Source organism: Acinonyx jubatus, chromosome C2, assembly GCF_027475565.1.
Source record: "Acinonyx jubatus isolate Ajub_Pintada_27869175 chromosome C2, VMU_Ajub_asm_v1.0, whole genome shotgun sequence".
NCBI classification, from domain to species: domain Eukaryota; kingdom Metazoa; phylum Chordata; class Mammalia; order Carnivora; family Felidae; genus Acinonyx; species Acinonyx jubatus.
Genome location: NC_069384.1, coordinates 85,563,380 through 85,571,097, shown reverse-complemented (window position 1 = coordinate 85,571,097; position 7,718 = coordinate 85,563,380).

The window sequence follows — 7,718 nt, the reverse complement described above, 5'->3', positions numbered from 1 at the left end:
AGTTTTGTAAGTTCTTTATATATTTTAGATGCTAACTCTTTATCACATATGTCATTTGCAAATATCTTCTCTCATTCCATAGGTTGCATTTTAGTTTTGCTGCCTGCTCCTTTCCTGTACAGAAGTTTTCATTTTGACAGAGTGCCAATAGTTTATTTTTGCTTTTGTTTCCCTTTTCTCAGGAGACATATCTAGTAAGAAGTTGTTATGGCCGATGTCAAAGAGGTTACTGCCTGTTTTCCTCTAGGATTTTAATGGTTTCATGTCTCACATTGAGGTATTTTATCCATTTTGAATTTATTTTTGTGTATGGTGTGAGAAAGTAGCCCAGTTTCATTCTTTCACATGTTGCTGTCCAGTTTTCCCAACACCATTTGTTGAAGAGACTGTCTTTTTCCCATTGGATGTGGTACATATGTGTGTGTGTGTGTACATACATACAATAGAATAGTATTCAGCCATAACAAAAGAATGAAATTTTGCCATTTGCAATGACATGGATGGAATTAGAGAGTATTATGCTAAGTGGAATAAGTCAGCCAGAGGAAGAAAAATACTACATGGATTCATTCATATGTGGAATTTAAGAAACAAAACAAATGGGCATAGAGAAGAAAGAGAGAGAGGCAAACCAAGAAACAGACTCTTAACTATAGAGAACAAACTTATGGTTACCAGAGGTAAAGTGGGTAGGGGGCTAAACAGTTAATGGAGATCAAGGAGTGTACTTGTTTTGATGAGCACCAGGTATTGTATGGAAGTATTGAATCATTAAATTGTACACCTGAGACTAATATTACCCGTTTGTTACTTATGTGGAATTAAATAAAAACTTAAGGAAAGAATAAAAGGCATGCCTACTGGAAAGGAAGAAGTAAATCTATCTTGAGTTGCCAATGACATTACTGGATTTGTAGGAAATCCTCAGAAATCTATAAAACAACTACTAGAACTAATATTTTTTGGAAGATTTCAGAATTTGATTTTGTTCAACATCATAAAATCCTGAAAAAGAAGAATAGAGTTGAAGCACTCTGTACTACCTGATTTTAAAATAATAAAAACTGCAGTACTGGTATAATTCAGACAAGTAGATCATATGAACAGCAGATAATACAGGAAAAAAATCCACATATATACAATAATTAAATTTTGAAAAAGATGCCAAGACAATTTAATGGTGAAAGGATGATGTCAGAACAATTTTATAAACCAGTGGTTCTCAACCAGAGGCAATGCCACCTCCCCCCCACCCCCTCAACTCCCTGGAGATAGAATGGTTAGGAGACATATGGCAATATATGGAAAATTTTTGACTGCCACAATTAGTAGGGACACTAATGGCATCTAGTTAGGTGGTAAAGGCCAGGCATGCTGCTGAGCATCTTACAATGAATAGGGTAGCTTCTCACAACAAAGTATTTTCTGACCCCAAATGTCAGACATCCTGAAATGAAAGTATAGAAAGAAGAATAAGCCTCCATTCTTACTTCAAACTATGTATAAAAATAATCTGAAATGACTCACAGACCTAAATATTACAGCTAAAATATAAAACTTATGGAATAAAACATAGGAGACTATATCTGTATTACTACCAGCAGATTTCTTAGGCAGGGCAAAAGAAGAGCTATTCATAAAAAAAATTGATCAATTATTCTTCATCAAAACTTAGAAGTTCTGCTCATCAAAAGATATTAGTAAGAAAATTAAGTAAGGCAAGTTTGCACAAAAATATTTGCAATACATATGCACAACAAAGGACAACTATCCATAAGATAAAAAATCAATAAAAATGATAACCCATTAAAAATGTCCAAGTATGTAAAAAGACACTTCACAAAAAAAACATAGGGAATGGGCAATAAGCATGTAAAAGGTGCTCAGTATAATTGTCATCAGTGAAATACAAATTAAAACCAAAATGAGATGCTACTACCTAACCACCAAAATAGCTAAAATGAAAAAGATTAGTAGCATCACAGCAAAGATAACATGTTCTATCTCTGACAGATGGTTGACATTACTGGTAGGAGTATAAAATGTTACAACCACTTTGGAAGATAACTGGTAGTTATTTTTAATAAACATCCACTTAGCAATTTCACTCTTATATTTTTACCTATGGCCAAAAAGTATGTACAAGAATGTTTATAGAAGCTTTATTCATCATTGCTAAAAACTGAAGATCACCTAAATGTCCATCAATAGGAATCTGTAAATATTCATATAGTGGAATAGTACTCTTCAACAAATAAAGAATGAACTTCTGATGCACACAAATATATGGATACATCTCAAATACATATCGAGTGAAAGAGAACATAAAGAAGTACATACTGCGTAATTCTAATTATATAAGGTTTAGAAGAGTTAAAACGAATCCATGAGGATAGAAATAAAAACAGTAGTTGCTAATGTGGAATGGGTAATGACTGGAAGTAGGCACTAAGAACTAAGATATTCTATATCTTAAAGAGTATTGGTTACATGGTGTATACATTTATCAAAATTCATTTAACTGTATATTTATGATCTGTGCATTTCACTTAGTGTAAATTTTACTTCTATAAAGAAAAAGTAAGCTCAGGGAAAACATTGATATACTACTATGCACTCTGGTAGGCGGTAGTGATACAGCATGAATAAAACAGATAAAATTCGGACTTAATCAACAATATGTTTAAATTGACAGCATGACAGAAGAGCTAAAAGAAAGTACAAATATCTCTTGGTAATGAAAAGGGTTAGAGGAGAAAATCAAGCAGAGTATGGGGATAGAAGGTGACAAAGGGAATCAGGAAGTACTACTTTAGTTTGGAGAACCAGGGATTGTGGTAAAGTTTTATAATATCTAAAGTTGATGTAGTTATTGTAAAATGGTGTATTCATATTTCATGTAAATCATTGGAATAATTGTGAAAAACAGCACATATATGTAGCAACAATCATGTCATTAAATTTGTTCGTAACTTTAACACAATAATTCCACTTCTTGGAATTTAAGGAAAGTTTAAAAAGAATGTAAAGTTTCCCACATAAATATGTTTATTACAATGTTACATTAAAACTGAAAAGTAACATCATCTTAAGCATTAGAAACTGGTTAAATGAAATAGCAAATATCTAATCAATAAATATTATGCAGGCATTGTAATTATGATTATAAAGATTATTTAGCAACACAGAAATATTTATGATATATTGTGCTTAAAACTGGAATGTGACATTCTATATGAATTTTTATTAGACTAGAAAATTTTATGCATGGACAAAGACTGAAGAGAAATAGGAATAAATCAAGTTTCCTGTTTGAATTAATGGTTTTCTTCATGGGGTTAAGATTATGGACAGATATTTCTTTATTTTTGTTTAGTGTTATGTTTCTGTTATTATGATAGTTGCTTAATAAATATATGTGTATTATAAATATATGTGCTTTGAGAAGAAATAAAAAAATTCTAAAGGCATGTTGATTTTGCACACCATCATAAAATAGGTACTCAGAGAGGAATATAAAGGATAAAGGGAATTAAAAGCCAATAATTTGATTATTTAGTTTCAGTTTTTGATTCCCTTTATAATTCTCTAAGTCTTTTTCTTGACTGTATTACCTCTATCATTCAGTGACAAGTTATTAAAATTATTTTTTTAAACTAAATTTTCTTTCTCCTTTGCTCTTGATAATTTTAAATGGATTACTCTTGTTTCAGATATACATTATGGTGGAGATAAATCATTCCCTCCACTTGGTGAGACCATAGACTACAAGTCCTTGAGTCATGTTAATAGGCATCTAAGTTAAGTTGGCCAATTATTGGGGTACTTGTTCAAGCTGTACCACACACAGACTGTGTGCTCTAAGTAGGGCCAAACTTTTTACAGAGATTGATGCAGATCCTGGGAGAGAAATGACCTCTTTCCTTCTGATCACATGCAAGGACAATGTGAGCCTGGAGTTGGGTAGGACCAGCCATCTTTGCCTCCACTTGAAGGGAGACTTATGGTGAATAAACAGGTGAATATACAGGAAAGTATAGCTGAGAGAATGAGAGAGATGCTTGATGACACCTTGCATCTAGCCTGCTTCTAGACTTTATGTTATGTGAGCTATTACATAGTACCTACTGTCATTTTTTGTTGCTGTTTATCCATAAGCTAGTGGGAGGGGTTTCTGCAATTTGCAACCAAAGGAGACCTGACTAATATACCAGTACTGCTGTTTTAGGAAGCTTCCCAACCAGAGTTCTGGAAGGAGCCAGCAGGAGGTATTCAATGACCTTACAAAGCAGTAGGAGTTTGATTGACTTTTTGGAAGAATGAAATACTGAACATACCATTCTCATCTTCAAATCTGTTGGGGGAAAAGCAGATGGATCCAGCAATTTCCTATAATTGCTTACTTGGCTAAATCACTAAGGACTACAGGGATTTGCTATTTTATGAAATTAAAAGAAAGAACAACAGGGACTATTATCTAACTTCTGGAAAGAAGAATGCCTGCAGGTTTTCAGGCCCAGCAGGAAAGAGGTTATAATCAGTCTATTAGTCTTGCAGTAGTTAAAAGTTGCATGCTTTGTGCCTTGCTATGGTTAGCATCAGTTATTTTCTAGCTTCCACACAAGGGGGTTTTCCACATTCTGTGGGAAAAGAGTTTAGGATACCAAATGTTCATCTTTTTATTTAGGTCTCTTCAGGGAAGAAAAATAGCTATTCTATAACCATGATTCCAAAGAAATGATGGATCTGAAACTTCTGATTTGGGAGATCTGAAAGACTAAAAGTCATGGCAAAGGGCAGAGGTTAGAATCAGACATCCTGCAGGGAAATCCTTAAGTTAGGCCATCCCAATTTTTAGTTTTAAGAAGATAGCACTGAACAATGACTGAGTGGCATATTGAGTCTGAAAGAGAAATGTCAGGAAGTTAAGGATACCAGAGGGTCTCCCAGAAGGCAACCCACCAGGGTGTCCTTACACACCACTTGCTGGGTGTCCTTCAAAGATTACCACCCCCACCCAAATATGAACCAGAAATTTTGGAAAATAAAATACTAAAACCATTCTTCACAATATTTTGTCATACATTCTTTCAGCACTTTTACCTTTATATATGTTCTTTAGGTAGATATAATAATCACAGTACACATACAGGTTAGCATTGCACTTTTTTTCAACATTATAAGTATTTTAGCATGTTTTTCATAATCTTTGTAATAAGCATTTTTAATGAGTGCATACTATTTTCATCTATAAAAGTAATTCTTATATTTTAGATGAAAAACCCTTTGAGAACTAGATTTAAGTGATGATGCTTCTGTTCCAGTGATTCTCATCCCTGGAATCCAGTGTGTTCCAGACTAATACAAGGGCTTGCTGCCTAGGCCTCATACTCGTAAATTCAGATTTGCTTAATCAGGAGTGGGTCCAAATCATCAGTATTAAAAAAATAAAAACCCTAGATGATTCGAATGTGTACAGGATTAAGAACCACTGAATGTTCCCAAAATACATATGTCCTCAAAATTTACTGTAAGCAGCAGAATTCATAGATTCTTTGGGTTCAAAGACCCCAGAATGTTATCTATTTTATACAACACAATTTACACAATAATTACCTAATTACTAGACATGTTTTCAGTGTTTCCCCTTTATAAATAGTGTAGCTGTGGACATGTGGATCTATATAACATTTTCCAGAAGTAGGTTTCCATGACAATCTTGTGACTCTTTCTAATATCCTGCCAAATTTCCTCACCTTGGTGATCCTCTTACCACACTCTCTTTCCCTCTCACATATGTGCATATCAGGACTCAGCCAAATACTCAGGGCGGGGGACAGGGGGAAAGCCCTCCACAGATCTCAATCTCTCTCTCTCTCTTCTGTCTAGCTCTCTCCTTTACAATTCTGTTCTCTACAATTTCTAGCCACTATGGCCTTTCTAAACTTCAACCTCTGCCTCCCCAACTCAGCAGGATCAAAGGGCTCTATTTGGGTTCCCTTTTCTTGTGAAACAGGCAGCATAAAAACTATCTCTAGGCAGTAATCTGATGCAATAGTGCATATTTTCCTCCTTTTGGAATCATAGGCCTGCGTTGCTTCTTGTCCAATGTCTGAAAACCATAGTTTCATGTATTTTTTCTGGTTTTCTAGTTGTTTAAAGTGAATAAAGTAAACCTGTTCCTTCTCTTCATTCATCTTGGCTGAAAGCATAAATTAGTCCACTTATATTTAATGTCATTACTAATATATTTAGATTTATTTCTATCAACTTATTCTGTACTTTCATGACGTTCTTTGTTGTTTTTTTCCCCCTGTTCTTCTTCTCTCCTTTCTTGATAGTGTGTTTTACACTATCTTCTAGGATAAGTCATATAAGAAGACCTCAGGGACCATTTTTGGAAGTGTATAGGGGTTTTGAATACCTGTAGGTAGGTGGCCCCATAATATATATAGTTTATAAAAAGAGTACAGTGCAAATAAAAATGAAAACCAATTACCACAATTATCACAACAATAATTTGTACTGAATTATCTAGTTAATTAGGTAGCCAGTTCTCTTTATCCGTTTAATATATACTGAACACATGGATATCATGGACAATGCCAATTTGTGTTAATTCTTTCAGGGAGCTCATGTCTGTAGTATGCTTCAAAGACTTAGTCTAATAATAAAATTTCAGGCATTTTCTTTAGTCTATTATCATATTGGTTTTCAGTGATCATATGTCCTCTGTATTGATCTGTATCTATCTATACCTATATCTATATCTATATCTATATCTATATCTATATCTACATCTACATCTACATCTACATCTACATCTACATCTATATCTATCTATCTGTCTGTACCTGTCTCCTTTACTTGGCTTGATGGATGAGACGGTAGAGATTTAGGTACCAGCATGTGGTAAGTGCTGAAAAAATATTTCACTGAATTGCACAGAATTATGGAAGTCAAGTTCCAGAACTATTGTCAAAAGGGAAACTTTATGGTTCCTCCCCCAATTTTCCAGGCAAAAGTTGACCCTGCTTTTGTTTTATGACTTCATTATTTGTGGTCCCATGAAATCTAGGGCCTCACAGATATTAATATGACTGCATCCATATCATCTCTGTTGAGTGTTATTCTATATTATTTATAAATCTGTTGTTATTTAGATGAATTTTGACTTATCTTCTTATATACTTGGCCTGTTATTATCAAGTGCAGCTCAAGCACTTACATCAGTATCATCTGCAGTGCTTTTTAATAACACAGATTATTCTAATTTACACCAAAGAACTATACAATCAGAATCTTTATGGAGGGCTACCTGGAATTTACATTTTAAACAAGTATCCTAGGTGATTCTATGGTTTGGTAAATACTGACCTAGGCATTTGATCCTGATTTATCAAGGAAAATAGTCCATGGTTATTATTGCTGGGGAAGTTTCCACCAACTCTGTTCTGTGTTCTGATCCTTCTACCCCAGTCTTACTGATTGTTAGAAGTCTCTCCTAGAATACTAATGACTTATCCATTTATGTAAGTTCATTTCAGACCGCCTCCCCACCCCATATACTACTAGCAAATCAATCTTAATTAAGAATGTCAAATGAAAATGCAGTGCAGTTGTGGGTTCAGCAGCTAAGTGCTTCTCTTACTAATGAGACTAAACTCCCAGGTGTTTTGGAGGACTCTTTAGCATAAAATACATAAGTCGGAAGTCTT